The sequence below is a fragment of the Ctenopharyngodon idella genome, chromosome 24 (assembly GCF_019924925.1).
Source record: "Ctenopharyngodon idella isolate HZGC_01 chromosome 24, HZGC01, whole genome shotgun sequence".
In the NCBI taxonomy this organism is placed as follows: Eukaryota; Metazoa; Chordata; class Actinopteri; order Cypriniformes; family Xenocyprididae; genus Ctenopharyngodon; species Ctenopharyngodon idella.
Window position 1 is genome coordinate 11,391,797 of NC_067243.1, and position 22,373 is coordinate 11,414,169.

General features: G+C 35.4%; 1 long non-coding RNA gene across 1 annotated transcript in view; it reads left to right on the forward strand.

The window, feature by feature from the left end:
• Window positions 1–20,790, forward strand: part of LOC127507677 (uncharacterized) — a 36,873-nt gene extending 16,083 nt beyond the window's left edge. The window contains exon 4 of the long non-coding RNA XR_007928406.1: window positions 20,368–20,790. This is a non-coding gene — a long non-coding RNA (uncharacterized LOC127507677). The remainder of the gene's footprint in view (window positions 1–20,367) is intronic.
• The last annotated feature ends 1,583 nt before the right edge of the window (window positions 20,791–22,373 follow it).

Genomic DNA, 22,373 nt, shown 5'->3' on the forward strand with positions numbered 1-22,373 from the left:
TATGTAGTATAAGGTTGTTGTAAAGTGAATGTGTGTATGTTCTAGTTCATGACAGAGTCTGAGAGAGTAACAGAAAGCTGGAGAATGATAAAGAGAGAAAGCCAAAATCCCTCTATTAGAAGCAACGCTCAGAGCGTGTGCTTCAGGGTGGAGGGGTAGATGAGAGAGGAAGAAAAAGTGCCGTTAACGACAGATAAAGACGCGTCATAGAGTGATGTGTGACTTACGGCAATGGAGACCACATAAAAAAAACAACAGAATTAGAGGCCCCCCCCCTCCCCGTTTGTCAGAATCAGCAGCGCTGCCTCGCTTTGAAAACACACACATTATGAAACATCACACATGATTAGCAAGCTCTTCCTTTGACTTTGACAACTGAATGCCTGACTGCTTGTCAGGAAGGGGAATTCTGAGGAGGTTCTTCCTGTTTTTTTTCTCTCTCCCTTTCTTTCCTTTCCGTCTCAGACTTTGATGACTTATCACGCATGTCAGAGACAGCACTTGGTGGATTGCTGTGTTTGTCTTTGACTCATTGCTTGAATAAATAAACACTTGAGCTGTAGCGTGTGACTGTTTTGGAGTTACACAGTTGAGGACAAGATGTCTTTTTTGAACTCGGATGATTGCATGACGATTGGTGTTATATTTTTGTAGTTTAAAAAGTATTTTATTTATTTTAATAAGGTTGTTTTAGTACAATTGGAGAGTTTTTTAGAGTCAAATAATACTTTTGAAAAATTTCAATCTGGGTTCAGGAAGCATCATAGTACTGAGTCTGCACTTTTCAAAGTTCTAAATGATATTTTGTTATTTGTAGACTCAGGGGACTCAGTGATGCTTCTACTCTTAGATTTAAGCGCTGATTGTGATACCGCCGACCACAAAATCCTTATCTCACGCCTTGAACAATATGTGGGCATTATAGGTTGTGCTCTGGACTGGTTTAAATCCTATCTTGATGATAGAACTTTCTATGTTTGTCTTGATGGTTTTTCTTTATCCAGCTGTGCCTTGAAGTTTGGAGTTCCTCAAGGCTCCATATTGGCTCCTGTTTTGTTTTCGCTATATATATGCTTACTTTGGGGTCCATTTTTACCAAGCATGGGGTGTTATTTCATTTCTATGCTGGTGACACCCAAATTGATCTGCCCGTGAAGCATAATGACAAAACAGGCTTAACATCCTTAGTTGCGTGTCTGTCTGACATTAAGTCTTGGTTTTCTTTTAATTTTTTGCATCTCAATGAGAACAAAACAGGTCATGGTTTTTGAACCTTCAGACACCTTTGATTATGATTTGGGAGACTTGGTCTCCTATGTAAAACCTTCTGTGAAAAATCTGGGTGTCATTATTGATTCTGCACTCAAATTTGATAAAAAGATAAATTCTGTAGTTAAATCTAGTTTTTTCCAATTAAGATTGCTATCTAAAGCTAAGAGCTTTTTATCCTTTCCAGAGTTTGAGAGAGTGATCCATGCATTTATGTCATCTCGGCTTGATTATTGTAATTCTCTTTATATTGGAATAAATCAATCTAATATAAATCGACATCAGATGGTTCAAAATGCAGCTGCCACCTGGAAGTTTGATCATATCCCTCAGATTAGTTTAATCAGAATCTGAATTTAAATCTAAGTTAAAAACATATCTTTTCTCCCAGGCATATAAATGTTCCTGGAGTTTTTGTGGCCCCATTTTTAATGGTGTTTTGATGTTGTACTCTTTTCTCATTGCATTGTGGTCTTTATTGTTTATATTTACTTTTTATGTTTATTTCAGTATGGTATTGTACAGCACAGTAGTCAACTACTGTTTTTTTTTTTTGTACTTTATAAATAAATTTTGATTTGAGATATATATGAGCAATGTCACATAAGCAGCCATTCGATATCGCTCTATATTAGCACGGCTACAGGTGCGATATTGCATTTATACAACAGTTTGATGGCACAAGTGTGTAAATAAATAAGAAACAACAACGGAGTGTCTTTAAAAACCTTTTTTGCAGAACTACTTCCATCCGTCACTGATTCAAATCTCAAGTTGACAGAACTAGCACTTATTATAGTGCCAAACTACAGAAAATGTTAACTCACCAAGCAAAAGACTTGGATTTGTGCTTTATTTTAGTTCTCAAAGAGAAAAGGGAAGACAAGGTGTGTTTGTTTTCCTCTGTGACCCATTATCTTTTAGTCAGAAGTGGTGTGTGATGTGGCATCAGGTCAGGCGAACTGGGAGCGAAAAGTGTGTGTTTGTGTGTGTTCGTGGACTGCAGACAAACTTCACTCTACTAATTGACTCGGTGTCAGTGTGTGGTCAGGGCAGGGTCACCCTCCACTTCACTCTCATTCACAATTCACAAAGGCTCTGGAGACTCGCACCAGCTGTGGCATTTTCAGTTAATACACCGATTAGGTTTAAAGCACACACACACACACACACACACACACACACACACACACACACACATAAGTGGTTTATGGGGACTCTCTATAGGTGTAATTGTTTTATACTGTACAAACTGTATTCTGTCCCCTTATACTATAACCCTACCCCTAAACCTACCCATCACAATCACAAACTTTCTGTGTCTAGTATGATTTATAAGCAGTTTTCCTCTTGGGGACCAAAAAAATATCCCCACAAGGTCTAAAATTACTGGTATTACTAACGTAGGGTTTACCAGGACCACATAAACACACACATAGACTCAAATACAGACACACGGTTAGCTGGCAACGTCTGCCAAATGTTAGATTTTCTCTTAGAACTGTCAAAATATGCTTTTACTGTGGATTTGTCTCACACAGACTCAAAATCTAAAAGTAAATATGTTACGTTTTTCCTATGCTGTTAAAGCCGATAAAACGTATAATCCAGGCCAGATAAAGCTGGATTATTACTTTAGGTTGAATATATATACACTGTATTTGGAATAGATGATCAAAAGTGATAGTAAAGACATTCATAATGTTACAAAACATTTCTATTTCAAATAAATGCTGTTCTTTTGAACTTTCTATCCTACTCATCAAAAAAATCTTGAAAAAATGTACTGTTCAAAAATACTGTTATTATTGATAATAATAAGAACTTTTTTCTTAAGCACCAAATCATCATGTTAGAATGATTTCCGTAGGATCATGTGATACTGAAGTCTGGAATAATACTAATAATAATACTAATAATAATTTCAGGGTCCTTGGGGGTATTCCAGAAAGCAGGTTATGTGACATATCTGGTTAGGTTTACTCAGAGTAAGCGGACAGCCTCAACTTTCAGTTCCAGAAATGGAGGTAACTTTCAGAGTATGTAAATAGCCATAGCAACTTACTCTCTGATCATAACCTGCTTAATAAATATCATCCCCCTCTCATTCTGTGTCTGGGTCCTCTCACAGAACTGTGACAAATAATACTTTACAATTTTACTATTTTTTACTGTATTTTTGATTAAATAAATGTAGCCATTTTGACCATAAGTCTTTTAAAAACATTAAAAGGTGTAAATGAAGGATCATGTGAAGCTTTGCCATCACAGGAATAAATTACATTGTAAAATATATTAAGATATTAGAAAACGATAATAAATTGTAAAAATATTTAACAATTTTATTGTTTTGTACAGTGTTTGCGATCAAATAAATGAAGCCGTTTTGAGCATAAGAGACGTCTTTAAACAGACATTAAACAGTCTTACTGACTCCAAACTTTAGAATGGTATTAGCTGTAAACCCTAACGCTCAAAATACTCAATTGGTTTGAGTAGGACAAACTTAAGTTCAACAAATTAGTTCAGTCAAATTAACTTTTATGAGTAGCTTTCAAGTTCACAGAACTGATATATTTTAAGTAAACTGAACTATTTCATTGTTTTGAGTTTTATGGACATATTTCTATTTCCCAGTATGCTTTGCCCATGGCACTCGAAAGGGAGAGTAAAAATCCTTTTTTTTTTTTTTTTTTTTTTTTGTGCAAGATTAATGTTAAGCAAGACTAGTATGGATAAATGCTTCAATATTGCTGTACTCATTCAGCAAGTGCTATATCATGCTATTGTTTTTTTTTTTTTTAAGATTTATTTTTGGCATTTTTGCCTTTATTATGATAGGACAGTGATTAGACAGGAAGCGAAGTGGGAGAGAGAGAAGGGGACGGGATCGGAAAGGACCACAAGCTGCGACTTGAACTCGGGTTGCCCGAAGCACATTGGCGCTACATGTCGGCCCGCTGCCCATGAGGCCATCGGCGCCAACTATATCATGCTATTGTTAACATGTTAGCAAATTAGCATTTTCTGAATTAGTTTGTTATAGCTAGCTAATTTTACACTAATAAAAAATGTTTACATTGGGGTTACATGATAATTTTAAGTTAAATGTTAAATCATTTCAAGTAAAGAATAATTAAAATGTATGCATACAAAATAAAAATCTGCCAGTTCTGCTTATTTAAACTTTGAATTTCTTAACTTTGAGTTTTGCCAACTTATTTGAGTTTACAGTGTATTTAGCAATATTTATTTATGAAGTCTGTTTTTTGTAAAGTTTTTTTTAATGCATAGACATAATGGTTGATTTCATGCTCTCTTGCCATGTGTAGCTGTTTTATTTTTCAAATAACCACATTAAACTTTGCCAACTTGTTAAAACTGGTCAATTTTAAGTATATTAATATTTCCCAGCCTGAATTGCATCATTATTGCATCACACGTAACGAACCCTCCATGAGGGAAACAAGTTTTTTTTTTAAAGCTGAACAATGTTAACAGTACATGAGTACATCTTCATACCCTACTGGGCTACAGAAGCTCCCTGAAGATACCAGACAGCCCTGAAGATCTGAATACATGATTAATTGAAGAAGTTTGAGTTTCACATTCAGATTAAGGAGTTACACACAATCTGGAGAATTAAATAAATAACAAAGTTGAAAGTTGCGATTTCTAAGTTCAATCTGAACTTTTAGATGAATGAGCAATGCCCTTTGAATCACTTTTTGATTTGCAGTCAACTTGAATATTGATGTCTGCAGCATTTGACCTCATCAGTCTTCTGAGAGAGACTCCGACTTCAGACATTTGATGCATAAGTAACAGGACGGGCCACGGTTGGAATTCAAACCATCGCCTTCACTGTAATGACTCCTCGGACTGAACCTGCAGTCTTTTAAGGTGAAACATACTTCTTTGCTTGTAGCTAAATACCATTATGTTCAAGCTAACGGCCCGGCGGCTAAATAAACAATAGTCCAGCTGGATCAGGAATAGCTACCCTGAATCCATCACAAGAGCTTAAACGCGCTTGCTGTGGGTTGTGGAGGATTTCAGGCTAGTGACAATGATTTGCTGCCTCGGGGCTTGATGAAATAAAAGGCAATGGTTTAGTTCAAAAGCTAGCATCGCTAGCAACTCTCAAATGGCTAAATTGTACAGTAAATGGTGCTTCAAAGCATCTCAAGTTTTGTGTGTGCTGTGTACGCAGACATTTGATATAGAGAAAGCAGACAGCTATTAAACCAGTTAGCAAAGACTTATTACTTTCTGTAAGTTCATATCCCACTTTTGAACAAGAATCATTATATTTTAACCCTCAGTAGTATGCATTATGTTGTAATAAAGGAATATTAAATATTACTGCGTTCTTTTTTTAATTATTTTTATTATTATTATTATTATTATGTTTTTTTTTTTTTTGCAAATTGTACTCTTCCCAAACTTTTGAACGGTGGTGTAGCTGTTCGTGATTGTTCAAAAATTGTGTTATTTATGCATAAATACTATTATACAATTATATTAAAATGGCCAGTGAAGAAATGCATTATTGCAATTCTGTTCTAGTGCAGAATTTCATTATTCCAACATTCATATTTTTTGTAAAACATCTCAGTTTAGTAAAGATGCACCCCAAAACAATTGTTGTATAAGAAATGTACAATAATGTGTTCAATCAAATTTTATTTGCCTTAAAAACAGCTTTTTCCTACCCTTTTAATCTCAACATGCAGTTTGTTGCAGTTTTTCTGAATTCCTAAAGAGAGCTTTGTTTTGTTTGGTCACAGTGAGAAGAATGTAGCTGGAAATCGATATTAATATATTAGGTGTTTGGTTATGACTATTGGAGAAAAACAGTGTCATCTTATTAATATTCATGAGCAAGGCTGATAAGGTTAATGTGTTTCTACTCCCTTGTGTGGACATTTATTGCTTTTCCTCCACTGATTTTACTGAAAAATGTTTAGATTTTGCAGGCTTTAAATGTTTGTTAATGTGTCGAAAACAAGCGGCAAAAATGACTTTGCTGTTATCGAGTGCATGCGGTCTCTCATCTGGAGGTGTTGTCGTTATGTTGACTTCACATCATTAAGACCAAACCAGCCAAGCGTAGATAAAAAAGACATGATGTATCCTTCGCCCACCCCTCACTTAAATTAAAAAGAGCCCTCTTTTTCCTCAGTGTGCGAGGCCAGCGTGTGGACCCTACTTGGGTCATTACACTTCAAAGTAAATAATATTTTTGATTTTAAGCATACGTTCCCCTACCGGCGTGAATGATGTGCACTCGCTCCTCCATTTCATGGCACACTGCCCTCTGGGATGAGAACCTTTTTTTTGGCTGAATTCCTTCATTATTATTATTACTATTAGAGACCTGCATAAAATAATATCCGTGCTATATCTGAGGGCATAATAACGATGAAAAGGCCTCCCTTGAGATGTTCCTTCCTTCTCATGTTGGTCTTCAAATTCCCATCATGCCCAGGCTTTTCTAAAAACGTTCACAGATCTGTCAGCTGTTGTATCCATCAATTATTACATCAACATGATGCTGACGTGATAATGTCAGAAAGTAAAGATGTCATGAATAATTGCAGCTGTATAGAGTGCTGTAGCGTTCCTAGCAATTAATACTTATTTTTAGTATTATTTTTAATTTATTCATTTACATTCATCAGACTCTTTTGTCGTATTTTTCAAATTACAGCTTCATTTCTGTTGGAAAAGTATAGAGAGGTTTTTTTAACTCTAGTACACTCTTAAAAGTAAAGGTTCTTTATTGGCCTCGATGGTTCTATTAAGAACCTTTAGCCTCCATGGAACCTTTCCATTAGGTTCTTTATTGGCATCGATGGTTCTATTAAGAACCTTTAACATCCATGGAACCTTTTTATTAGGTTCTTTATAAGCATCAATGGTTCTATTAAGAACCTTTAACATCCATGGAACCTTTTTATTAGGTTCCTTTAAGAAACTTCAAAATCCGTAGACCCTTTCCATTAAGTTCTTTATTGGCATCGATGGTTTTATTAAGAACCTTTAACCTCCATGGAACCTTTCCGTTAGGACCTTTATTAGCATCGATGGTTCTATTAAGAACCTTTAACATCCATGGAACTTTTTTATTAGGTTCTTTATTGGCATTGATGGTTCTATTAAGAAACTTCAAAATCCGTGGACCCTTTCCATTAAGTTCTTTATTGGCATCGATGGTTCTATTAGGAACCTTTCCATTAAATTCTTTATTGGCATCGACGGTTTTATTAAGAACCTTTAACCTCCATGGAACCTTTCCGTTAGGTCCTTTATTGGCATCGATGGTTCTATTAAGAACACCAAGAACATTGTGTTCTTTATAGTGGATTATTCAGATTAGTGTGAAGATGTTCTAAATTGGAAAACCCAGAATGGTTCTTCTATGGCATCACTGTGAAAACCCCCTTTTGGAACTTTTTTTTTTTTTTTTTTTAATATATATATATATATATATATGAGCAATAATAATAGTGATCAAGCAACCCAAAAGCAATGCTAGCTAGTACTCAGTAACTAATTCTATTTGTGCATGTTTCACAAATGTAGCAGATAGACATAAAAATTAGCTGTTGCAAGCCACATTTATATAATAACCATAATTAACAGGTGGTTTATGATTGTATAAATGTTGTTCTTTGCTGTGCGCAGGATGAAATCCGACTCCAGGTGGTGTTGTATAATAACAGTGGCAAATTTTCCTTGATTCTAACCCCGGAATGGATTTTATCCTCTTGAATATAGGGATATAAAGCCGCCTTTTGACCACATGTACTAATGGTCCGTAAGGTACCAGTGGATGCCTGCTATATAGTTTTGAAATATTTATGAGGATTGTATTTGCTCAGTTCTACAGGGAACAGTTGCTATCATCAATAGTAAATGTTCGGTGAGAAGGAGCCAGCCGGTTCTCAACAGTAACCGTTTGAGATCTTTTTCAAACATCACAAACATCGATGAGATTTTGTTAAGGGCATATATCTCTCTGTATTTGTCAGTATCATGTTGATGTTAAAACTGGGATGTCTACAGTATATACCAGAGCTTTATTTCCCAGCATGCACAGCTGCATGACTGCATGATGCGGTAGCAGTTTTTAATTGTTTTTTTGGTGTCACTTTGGACTTGTATTGTAATATCCAGGTGCTTAATGATCTAAAATTTAGCTTGATTGTCAGCATTGTTGAGTTTTGTATGCTGTGTGTTTATGACAAGCATCACCCTTAAATGTTTATCAAAATTATACTGTTTTTGTCAAGTTATGATTAGGTACACATTTTATCAGACTTATTTACTTTATGAAACTTATTTACCCCATCTAACACAGTGCAGTTGTGTTCTGTAACACTATTATACTCACTTAGAAAATTAATTAAAGGGTTAGTTCACCCAAAAATGAAAATTCTGTCATTAATTACTCACCCTCATGCCGTTCCACACCCGTAAGACCTTCATTCATCTTCAGAACACAAATTAAGATATTTTTGATGAAATCTGATGGCTCAGTGTGCCAGCAATTTCACTGAACCTCTCAAGATCCAGAAACAAAAGACGTTTAAAAATGTTTTGAAATCGGCCATCACTAGATATTGTTGAAAAGTCGTTATTTTGGGGTTTTTTAGGCAAAAAGTATTCTCGTCGCTTTATATTATTAAGGTAGAACCACTGTACTCACATGAACTGTTTTAAATATGTCTTTAGTAGCTTTCTGGGCATCTGAGCCATCGGATTTTATCAAAAATATCTTAATTTGTGTTCTGAAGATGATTGAAGGTCTTACGGGTGTGGAACGACATGAGGGTGAGTAATAAATGACAGAATTTTCATTTTTGGGTGAACTAACCCTTTAATATGAATATTATAATATTAATATCATTCAAATATATTTTAATGTTAAAATAAAAATGTAAATTATTATTTTAAATAAACAGCATGTTAGATTATTATAATATACTGCTTTTAAAATATTATATAAATGATAATACATTATGACCTGCCATCATTAAATGCTGCAGTGTTATAAAAATAAAATATAATACTATTTTTACAGTCATTTTATTAATATCATTATTTAATATTTTAGAGTCATTTGCTGTGGCACCAAAAACCTAAATACAGTATTTTGGTAAAATCCTGTCTTTTTTTTTACTGTGCATATTTTATTTAAAGATTATTTAGATATTAGAACTGATTGAAAAAAGCTGCTTTTATCTTTTATCAGCTTGATGATTATAATCTATACTGACTTGACTTGACATAATTGGCAAAATGCAGTCTGAATTTGTCATATAGTGCTTCATATAATGAGGTGAAAAGCTATACCATCTTTGTGTGGATGTCTTAATATTTAATAGCTCCACACTGTTCCTCAAGCTTTGGGGGCAAAGTATGGTTCCTTGATTTCAATGGTGTCTTTGAAGGCGGATGAACCAGTGTGGCCGTGCGGGAGGGCACAGGCTTACGGTTGGGGGGCCTTATAGAATATGCCTTTCAAACCAGTCATTTTAATTTTGAATCACAGAATCGCTTTCCAAAGACCTGCTGACACCTCATTAGGAACACAGTGGCAAAGCAGAATTAATAATACACACAGAAAAGGGACAATCTTGCTGTTTCTTGGCTCAGTGGTCTGTACTTCTTCTGATTAATGGTTAAATAAACTGTTTACACAATTGCTCAAGAGTCTTTGATGAGATTTTGTATTTTCATCTGGCAAATTCTTCCTTTTTATATTACTTTTTTCTGTGATTTGTAACACACACACACACACACGCACCCCAAGCCTTTTCATTTCATGATCCTGGGGCTTTGTACACATTTATAATTTAAAAATATAATAAAAAAGGAGTCACAAAAAGCATTTATTGCTTGAAATAAAATAAATGTTAACTGAAATAAAATATAAAAAACTTAAACTCACATTATTAAGTCATTCTCATGCATTTATGATGCTCCATCCATCTCCAGAAGGACTCTTGTGCTTTCCAAAATGTGTCATGAAAAGTATGAGTAATGCTATAAGTTTCCCAATGTAATTATAGCAAAATGATAGCAGCTTAGGTTGAAATCTCACTCAGACCTGACAGTATCGATGGACTGTAATAAAAGACTGACCAGTCTCCCATCGCAAACTATCCGTCCTCCCGGTCGCTCAATGACTCTTTGGTCATGACCTGTTGTACCTTCGCAGATGGCGAATCACAGTTGATGCCCCAGATGGCGATACGTTATCTGCTGTGAGTAAACTGAGCTTGGGCGATGATTCATTTCCCTCATGCCCCGTTTTATTTCACCCGCTCCGTAAATGTCTTTTGATTTGATAAAGCCAAATGTGCAGATGCAGTTTTCACATTTCACTTTTTGAGGCACGTCATGCGGTCGGTTGCTGCAGTTACAGCTGTCATCGTCGGTTCGGAGGGAAAGATGAAAACACTGAATTACTGTATGACATTCAATGTCAAATGTTTAATTTCGCTTAGACGATCCATTGCCCCGAATCCATTTCAATTGTCATACAGAACAGTGCGGCAATAACTAAATGTGTGTAATATATTCTTTCAGCTTGAGTGAGTGCATAATGACTTCAGTCGTTCAGTCACCTGAAAATTGTCAGCAAATTCTAGATGTACCCTGTTGCAGATGTATAATTTTACATGAGGCAGTAACAGCATAATCACAGCAATTACAGAGAGGTACATTGACAGTTTCATCTCCACAAGAGTGAAGCGCACTATAAAGGTGGTGTGAGGCTTGAGTGTGTCATAGTTTTTAGCCACAAGTTTCACCGCCATGATGGGCCCATGCTTATTTTTGCCTTGTTTTTCCTGTTTAAAAGTCAACATGAAACCAAAGTTGGCTCTACATAATATACACTGTGGTAGAAAAGTTTGGGGTTGGTAAGATTTTGATTTTGAAAGAAATCTCTTATGCTCCAAGGCTGTATTTATTTGATCAAAAATACAGTAAAAACAGTAATATTGTGTGTTTTAAAAAAAATGTTTTCTATTTTAATAAATTGTAAAATGTAATTGATTCCTGTGATGGTAAAGCTGAATTTTCAGCATCATTACTCCAGTCTTCATTACCACATGATCCTTTAGAAATCATTGTAATATGCTGATTTGCTGCTCAAGAAACATTTATTATTATCATCACGGTTGTGCAGCACAAAATATTTTTGTGGAAACCTTGATCATTTCTTTTCAGGATTCTTTGATGATTAGGAAGTTAAAAGGAACAGCATTTATTTGAAATGGAAATCTTTTGTGACATTATCTTTATCTTTACTTTTGATCAATTTAATGCATTCTTGCTGAATAAAAGTATTAATTTCTTTTATTAAAAAAAAAAAAATCTTACTGACCCAAACTTTTGAATAATAGTATATTATGCATGTATACATATTATATACTTATATTATATCTTATCTTCAATTTTGATCAGTTTATTTGTGCACTTACTTTATTTTATATATACAAGCTATAGCTGTGCGATATGGCTGTATATCAGCACGCTGTGATTACCCACGCATTCGGCCTAAGGCCTCGTGTCTATGGCCGAATCACATCCATGCTGATATACAGCCATATCGCATGGCTATGAGTGTGATATTGCGATTATACAACAGTTCGATGGCACAAGTGAGTAAATAACTAAGAAACAACAAAGTCTTTAAAACCCTCTTTTGTGAGGAACTACTTCCTCCTTCAAATCTCAAGTTTACAGTTTAACGGTTGAGCCCAAGCCTCCGTTACTAACTCTAAAACGTCACTTCAGAACTAGTAACGAAGAAACGTTGAGTCACTTCATTGAAGCTTATTGTATTATGTAGAGTAGATTATGGTATTATGAGAGAGAGATTGACTAAACGAGTGTATTGCATCTGATATAGCATTCATTCTTCAGGTTGATGTCCATAATATTATATCCATTATAAAAAATCAGTTTGAATGCCCGCTGAGGAAAGCAATATCTTTGTCCTTTTAAAAGTTAAGGGGATTTCCCATGACAGCCCTCAAACAACTTCTTTGTCCCTTTCAGTTTGCTACTCGTTCACTCATAAAGACAGTCTTTGCCGCCATCTTTCACTGACGTACATATGACGATCACTAACGGACCCTTTCTCAATACCAAATATGGGAAATTATTTACATAAAATAATATTTATTGAGCAATAATATTTAAATTAACAACAATAGCCATTATAAAAGACAATAGGAAATAAACACAAGCAAACAATTCAGTCAAACGTACAAAAGCAGCATCTGGAGCTCACATCTCCGAAAGAGTCTAAACATATTGTAAAATAGGCTCTATGTTAATATATAAGCCACATATTTGAGGTCTAAATAACTACATTCTCGACTAAAAAACTCTTAAAACTGCATTCTGTGACACAATAACAGTAGTATTTGTAAAAAAAAATATGGTGGATTTGTCGCCACATATGGAGTGAAACAGTATCTTTTGGAGTAAATGTTAAAATTCAATGTGAATGTTCATTTTGGACCCTTGGAACTTGGAAGACAGAAAGAGAAATACAGAGGCGTTTGTGTTGATTTTGGAAGTGTGTTTTTGTGGATTTGTGAATGGTGTTTGAGTACTACTGAACGTGTCCAATGAAGGCGTGCTGACTAGCGAGCCAACAAACCATCCTGACCTCTTCCACCTCCAATAGTAGAATATTCACATGCAGACCATGGATGAAATCTAGGCTTGAAGAATGAGAAAAACAATGCAAGAAAATAACCAACAGATACATATGCGATGGAACGGGTTACGGATGGAAGAGTAGGAAAAGAGAAAAATAGGCCCCTGGAGACAGTAATTAAGACAAAGGATGTGCGGTGCACTGCCTGGATCAGGGTTAAACAGTGGCCATCATGGAGAGACCGTAAAAGAAGGAGGAGGAGAGAGAGAAAGTGGAAAGAAAGAGAAATCAGCGCGGCATCAGCACAGCCCCATAGTGATGGATGAAGCCTGGAGCCAGCTATATTAAACCCATTAGAGGGACATTTCTTCACCTTTCCATATAAATCTCCAGATAAATTATTTACCTCTTGCAGCTCCACGCAACATGATATATGTGAGCAGGCTTTTGTATGCCTCTTAAGACCAGCTTTCGACAAACCTCACTGTACAGACCTTCAATATGCCCCTATTTGTGGTGAGTGACCCTTGCAAACAACCCTTTATATCATTGCATTGCTGGTTTTTGAGGTTTTCCATACAGCCAAACTAGTTTCTGCAAAAAAACACAGTTATTTTTTCTACAGTAAAAATGTGATAGCTTGGATTTAGTAAGAACACTTCAGAAAGCTATATGGTTGCTAGGGTGTTGCTAGTCAAACCCGAACAAGATGGTACAGCTCTACAAGGAATATAGTATGGATGATAAAGTTTGTCACAAACAATTCATCAATTTACTGTATTGGCAAACTCTAAAATAATATTAGGGAAATTATTTTATTATATAAAACATTGTAACATTAAACAATAATTTAATGCATTTATTATCATAAACTAACAATGTACAATATCATTTGTACATACTATTACAATACATTTTAAAAATTTCAAGTCAATTGTGTGTACATCTAATTATTTATACAATTATTTTTTAATAATTACTAAATTAATTAATTTTTTACATATTCTAATATATTTTGAACATATCAATTCAATTATATGTATATAATTATATCTAATTATATATATATATACACGCTGTTCTGTCATCATTGCTTTGTACCAATGTTAGTTTTTGCTTAGTCTTATGTAACTTTATTACTTTGAGTTTGATGAACTTTCCTCAAACCATTTAAGTAGCTATATAGTTGTTAAGACTTAGATTTGTTACCTGAATTCAAACTGAATGAGTGGAATAAACTTCAAATCTTTAAGTTGAGTTTACTTTAATGATTTACTAAACCAACACTAAAATATAAGTAAGCAATAAGGTACGAGAGGCTATGATGTATTGTGAATAAGTCACGGCTGAAGGGCATTGTTAGGCATGACGCAAAGCGTAGCAAACTAACCCCTTCAGCCATGACTTATATACGATACAGCGCAAGCCTCTCGTACCTTATTGCTTTTATAAAATGGTTACCACACAATACAAATATTAAAGCCAAAAATATGTAACAATGCAACTTTCATAAAGTAAACTCTTACTAAAAGCCTTCCTTCCGCCGGAAAAAATAGTCCCTGACTGTGAACAGCAACAGAAGTTACATTATTACACCATTAGATGGCGTCAAAGACTGTCTTTATGACTGTGTCAGTCAGTAGCAAAGACTTTTACATTGAAAAGACTGAATTGTTGTGAACACGGAACAAGACGCAACTGACAAATGCTTTGACTAGTGCTGTCAGTCACGGGAAAACCCCTTAACTGTTAAAAGGACAAGATATTGCAGCGGACATTTAAACAGATTTTTTATTATGAACATAGGACTGACCTGAAGGAAAATGCTAAATCTGAATGCAGGTAATAAACTCGTTCAATCGATCTCTTTCTCACAATACTCTTCTACATAATACAGTAAGCTTGAATGAACAATATAAATTGAGAACATACAGTTTACGTTGCAAAGAGTGGTTGCTAACGGTGTTGTGTAGTGATACACAGAACCGTTGGGTGAAGCGGTCATAGCCGTGTTTTATTGTGAATAAAACACAGCTATTGACCAATCAGAATCAAGGACAGGAACTAACCGTTTTATAAGTGAATTTAACTTAATGTATATGAGTTTACAGTACTCATACTTGTTGGTTTTAAAACTTAAATGGTTTAAGGCAATCGGTTACCGTAACTTATCGGGTTTTACAGTGTGTGTGTGTGTATGTATGTGTGTATATATATATATATATATATATATATATATATATATATATATATATATAAATTGTTGTAAAAAATTATTATATACAAATTTTTAGTTGCATTATTTAATGCATTGAGTATCATGAACTAACAATCAACGATACTTTTACAGAATTAACTGTTAATTTTTACATATTAATACATTTTTAACATTTAAATTCAATTATATGTATATAATTATACCTAATTATAAAACATGTCAACACTGTACAGTTGCATTATTTAATGCATTAAGTATCATGAACTAACAATGAACAATACTTTCAGCATTTATTAATTGGTAATTTGTACAAATTTGGTTCAATAATAATACATATTTATACAGTACATATCTAATTATGTACTGTATAAATACTAAATATAAATATACAATATATACATATATATTGTACATTTATGAATAAAACAATCCTGATTAATAAATGCCATAAAAAATGTCATATTTAATTCATGATGCCTAATGTTAATGAATTTACCTTATTGTACCAAAAAAAAAAAGTACAGTTAGCAATAAATAAAAAAGTGTGGATGTACAGTTAGCTCAAGGTACAGTCATTATGGTTGTTGTAACTGACAAACTGCAGGCTTGTTTCTATTTACTTTCTGACACACTGCACAAACGAGCAAGATGGATCGGAAAAGAAACAGCAGCTTGCAAAACGCATCCTAGGAACGACCTGAAATATGGTCCGGTTGATCTACAGCACAGACAGATGTGATCTCATTACTGGTCTGAAGCAGTCAGTAATAACCTGCACTGAGATGGGGAAAAGATGTGCTGTTTATTTTTTCTTTCCTTTTCACCTGGATGGAGAGATCGGGTTTGCTAAGGAGATGATATTGCGGCTGTAGTACATGACTGGAAAACAGCACACACTTGTGTGTGTGTCACGTCGGGCTGTAAGGGAGTGTGCTGGTGAAATTGAAAGTAGATTACATAGCTGATGAAAAACAAGTGTGTGTGTGTGTGTGTGTGTGTGTGTGGGGTGATTATGTTTAAGGGGGGCACCATAAGATAAGAAGTGCTCTCTGCTCTCCCCTTCACTCTATTAATATGGAACAGAATGATTTCCATTGCAGCTGCATGCATACGCAGACAAAAAAATAATTTGGCAAAGCAGAATTAACAAATAAACAAGCTAAATATTTGTGAGAATTATTTAACAGGCATTGCGCCGAGGGAACTAGGCTCAGCTTGTGCTTGTTTGACATCGGTTGACGCTTTTGTTCATAATTTGCATGAAATATTCTCATTCCAATCTGCTAATTATAATTTGTAGGAGGAGGAAATTAATTTTCGATTGCTCGCCATAGTCTACATCATTTTGTTTCAGGAAAATAAATAAAAACTGTTGAACATAGATTCAAATTTGAGGCATTTTTAATCTTGTTTTTATTTATTTAATAGTTACAAATAGTTGCGGCGTGATATTTCAATCAAAACTAAATAACTTCACAGAAAGCAGTCTGCTACTTTCTTGGTTTATTTCCACCAATGAACATTCACGCTCACCATTCACAGTTATTAAATCAACTCTGGAAGCTGTGTTACCTGGCAACACGCCGGCCAGTGTCATCTTTATGACAAAGGCAAAGATCAAGGTGTTATTTATCAAGTGCACATCAAAATAGCATGAAGCAGTAAGGATGAGAAGTCACTCTTCATCAACAGCAGGCACCAAAATGTCTTCATTTTGGCAACTCCCATTTAATTTCTTGTTTTTAAGAAGAGTTCATTTGCTCAAATTCATTTCTTCCCTCTCTGACAGCCCTGACTTTTATCAGTCTAGTAAAACAGAAGAATGAGATTCATTTGACTTTCCTCTAAAGGCCATGAAGCCTGACTGCCAACCTTTCACAGCAAAGACTGTGTGACAGAATAGAGTTTAGAAGTTAAAAGGTAACACTTTTGTGTTCTTTTCAATTAAAATGTAAACTGCTGCATGTAGATCCATTCATTCCTCTTTTTTTGCACCTAAAGCTAACATTTTTGCTTTGAAAAACGTGAGACGCGGGCAGTGGAATGGGGGATAAACGCGTTTTTTTAAAATTGAACTGGTTTTAACTTGAGCGTTTTTAGCAGCCCAGTCTCATTAGAAAAACGTACCTGTGGGAACATTTTTGCAAAACAAAAATACGTAGTGCCATGCACGTTTCAATGTGAAATGTCCACTGAGTGGCGCTAAAAGCGTGTTCAGTTTTTTTCCAAAACAGATGAACGTGAATATGGTAAGTTTTTATTACATTGGTTTTATACGTATCACCGCAGTTCTGATTTGAAATGTCCGGTGAGTGGCGCTAAAAGTGTACGTTTTAAAATAACGTACCACCAACACTACACCTAAACCTACCCAATAGTGTTAACAACAGCAAATGTGACATGAAAACGCAATCGTAATCATGCCATTTTAGCTTGTTTTTGATCTCTCTTTTACCGTGACTCGTCTTTCACGGGATTCGTACCCAAGGCTTCCTCATCGTAAGTACAATTCTGTATCAGCTGAGCTACACTATAAAAAAATTACCGTGACTTTAACGGTAAAAGACTGTAAAAATGCTACGGTGAAAAACGGTTAATTGGTTTACAGAAAGTTTCCGTACTATATACAGTGAATAACTGTAATAGATCTAACGGTACATTTAGTGTTATTTTACGGTAAAATACTGTTAAATTTACAGTTTTTGAAGTGAAAAATAACAAGTCATTATATAATTTACAGTAAAAAAAACGTAAATCGACATTCCCACAATTCCCTTCATGAAGGGACACTTCACATTTGATGTATTTTCGTTGAAATAACTCTTTCTTCTTAGTTTTCCTTATTTTTTTCTAATCAGTTATGTACATTAGGGTTTTATGTTACATCTAATGTTGTTAAATTAATGTTTTAATGTGTTACAATGATGGTGTTTAGTGTTTGTGTGAATGACACTGCGTGCACCTTCTATATATTAGTATTGTCCTTCATTAGTATTGTGATGAGCTTTGATTCATCATGTGACTTTCATCACCACTGTGTTTGGTGGTTGCCAATGTATTACAAAGGTACAAAACAGATATTAGTACTTCAATAAGGTGGTAAATTAACATTATATCAGTTAATAAAATATGTAAAAGTATGTAAAATAAACAGTTATGAACTGTAATTATTACAATATTAACCTTTAAATTTTAAAAGTGCTGTCCCATAAAACCTAAAACGTTGCTACCGTATTTTTTACGGTAAAGTTCTGGCTACCACAGCTGCTGTATTTTTACTGTAAATTTTACGGGGATTTTTATTTTTTTATTTTTTACAGTGTACCGAGCAAGCTTGTTATGTCAAAAAAGCGAAACATATGGAGCTGGTTAAGCGATGCAAAGTCCAAAATGTATTTGTTTACAAGTCATGTACTTTGGTAAAAAGTGTTTTGAGATCATAACATAATATTGTGCAAGAAGACGTGAAAACAAGTCTTTATTAATCCATAATCTGACCCTGTAATTATAACTGTATGAAAACGATTAAAAGCGCTTGCTGTTTTACTGCCTCTAGTGATCATTTCTGTTGGAAATTGCAGTATGTACATATTGGTACGTATTTTGTGACTTGCAAAAATGTTCCCCCAGGTACGTCTTTCCATGAGACCAGGTTGGTTTTTAGAACACTGTGTCATGCGTGAGATGCTGCAAAATAGGCAAGACGCGAGTGCAATGGTCAAACATGTCCGTCTAGTGCGTATTTACATAGATAAACAATGGAAAAGTAGCGCATTGGAATGGAAAAATGCATTCTGTGTGAACGGCCCCTTATTCTGTATTTTTGATCGAATAAATGCAGCATCGGTGAACATTAGAGGCTTCTTTCAAAAATCTTACTGACCCCAAACTTTTGAATAGTGTAATTGAAAATGTATCATCTTTGTTATGGTTGTAAAAAAAAAAAAAAAATCCTTGTAAATGAATATTTTCATCAGTCATTATGTTGACGAGGACACTGCCAGTAATAATCTAATGTTCAATTAGTAAAATAAAACAAATAATGCATGCAATATTAATTATTCAGAATATAATGCAGTTATTTCAATTTAAAAGTTTTAATAGATTAACAGCTCTAATTTAAATGTCATTTTTACTAATTAAACTTTGCAGTGTGCATGAAATACAAACCCCCAGGGCAGATTGAAAGCATTAAGGAAGCTTTCCTGTCTTCAAGATCATGCATTAATACATCTCTTTGACCCTGTCAGCCACATTACTGTTAATTTTAATGCATGTGCATGATGGATATCAAAATCTCATAACTCTAATTTACAATAACCATTTTAGCATTTGGTGTAGCGGCTTTGAACTTGGTTTACTGAAGAGCACAGAGCGACAACCAGTGATTTATACGGAGCTTCCTCTACAGGAGCGGTCCATTACAAACCTACCCCATTCACCCACCATAAATACGGCCCTAATTGTTTCTGTGACAGGGAAAACATGGCCATTTTGTAACTGCCCACACAGGAACATTAGCACCCAGACAGTAGCGCTCCGAAGCCACCTCCCAAAACATCTCCCATGGAGCCTCAGTCTCAGAGAAAAGCCATAAAACAACCACAAATGCATGGAATGCTAAGCCCAGGAACATTTGAAACCACCGGCACCCTGGAAAAGCAGCCCGAGGGTTGTCAAAGTATCCAGTGAAGTCATCAGAAGAACAAGATAATGGGCTGATTAGGCCCAAGGTGCTGATGCTCAGGGAATTTAGTGGTAAAAAGACATTAGCCGAGCAGGATAACTCAGCCCGAGTAGGAATTAATAGCAAAGGATGCGGCATAATTCCATTAAAAATGTGTTACTGATGGGTCAGCAGATAAAATACTGTTTGGCTCCTAAGGTTACCCATCCCATTGCATTTTGGAGAAATCTATATGCAGGGAGGCAATTGTGGCAAGTCTTTAGCACACACGTAATAGATAATTGATGTGTTCTTTGTGCAGACTGTCTCTGTCTTTGGGTGTTTCAATGTTTTTATTTATTCTGCTTCCATTATTGGGATCTTAAAGCCCAACTTTAGATTTCTAAAGGGAAAACTAATGCACAGCCCTCGGCTATTAGGGTTTAGTTTGTTGTCAACACTGTTATTATATTTGTCTTGAGTCTGTTGCATGTCTGTTGTTTTATTTCATTTCATTTCTTTTAGTGGCTCTGGACAGACTGTTGGTCATATGCTGTGGGCAATGAAGGAACGAATCACCCCGAGGATGTCTAATATACCTGGAGACTGGAGCTGTCCATTAGCATTCCCATTTACCTCCACTGGCACATTAGCCCTGGAGGTACATGGCCAAATCAAGCCATCTTTGCTACATGCGGACACTGTTTTCATTTCAGTCAACCACTCTGAATTCTACATATAGCCCCTTTAACTTGATGAAAAGTTACAGAATAGAATTTTACATTGTTACAAATAAATGCTGTTCTTTTGAACTTTCTATTTACTTTTCAACATTGATAATAAGATATATTTCTTAGGGCCCTATCATACACCCAGTGCAATGCGACGCCTGGCGCGCCACAAGTGTTTCTTGCTAGTTTCAGCCCGACGCATTTATCATTTTCACGTCCAGCGGCACGTTGTTTAATTAGCAAATGCACTCGCGCCCATCTGTTCGTCCATGAGCGTGCTGATCTGAAAACGAGGTGTGTTCAGGTGCATTGTTGGCGTGTTGCTATTTTGAGGCAACTGCTGGTCAATGGGGCAGTATTTTTTTGTTATTTAAAGGGCGCGTAAGTAATATGCGCCTGTAGGTGGTTGCACAATGCACGTACCCTCTGCTTATGGGTTCTATTCCCAGGGAATGCATGAATTGTTCAAATAAGTACTCGCATGGGCGAGTGACGTATATGTACACAATTTCCTGTGAAAACCATCCCGTCAGGTCTAAAATATAAACACTTATAATAGGCTTACCATAGTGAATCGGGGTAAGACAAAAACACATTTTGGAAGGAGGATTGATGATGTATTGACTTAAATTTAAAGTTTAAAAAAAAACATTACATAAGCTGCATTTCCACCGCAGGAACTTTACCCAGGAACTAGGAACTTTGGGGTGGTACTCAGTGTGTTTCGACCACAGAAACCAGGGTCTAAATGAAGTTCTGGGTAAAAAATTCCCCTTCTGAAAGTACCTGTTTGGAAGGTAGTACTTTTTCAAAGTTCTGGAACTTTTGGGGGTGGGACTTGCGCGCTGAACATGCTGATTGGTTGAGTTCAGGCAGCAGCTCCTGGGAAAAAAGTTCCTGGGACAAATTGTTCCGGGTATTTTCAGTGGAAATGCGGCTATAGTGTACCTTTGGATAAAAGTATCTATCTAAGATGATAAGAATACCAAGAGAAAAGAACAGTAAGGAAAAAAAAAAACTGCTGGCATTTCAATGAATTTCTTGGTGAATGCTATCAAGGCTAGAGCCTTACAGAAATCCCCTTATGTAATGATAAGGAAAAAGAGAGCCTCAATGAAGAAAGACTGAAGGATAGAGGGAATTTGTTAGTAAAGATTGAAACAACAACAGCATTTTCCCGCTGGGTACCACCTACCAGGAGCAGTGGGTGATCGTCTCTAGCACTTGGCCTGTAAGAAAGTGATTGTGATGTGTCTGAATGGTAAGTCAGCAGGCTTTGCTGCCCATGAGGTCGACCCACGCAGTGCTTCAGGCAACCTGCTGACCAGTGGTAGCTCTCGAAGAAGACCCCTATAACACTGTGTAAAGTGATGGCGGTCTCCACGGAATACATGATTTTAAAAACATCTATCTATCGTACTATTGTACTATCGTACTATCATTATGTCTATCCATGCATCCATCCATCCATCCATCCATCATTCGTACTATCGTTCTGTCCATCCATCCATCCATCCAACCAACCAACACAATGAAACATGCCAAATATATGCAAAAACAACAGAAGACCAACAAAATATTAATAACTGATTGTGTTGTAGTCAATGTACTGTATTATTTTTTTGTCTTTGAGCTTTTTGTTTTTTTTTCTATGCATTTTTTACGTAGTAAGTAGCTGTAGTTTGCCTTTTTTGCCAAATAATTTTGCCAGATAAATACCTTAACCAAGTTTAGTGTTTTGTTATTCCCTCATATTTAAACATTTTAAAAATATAAGATATTTTCCTCATATTTTCATGG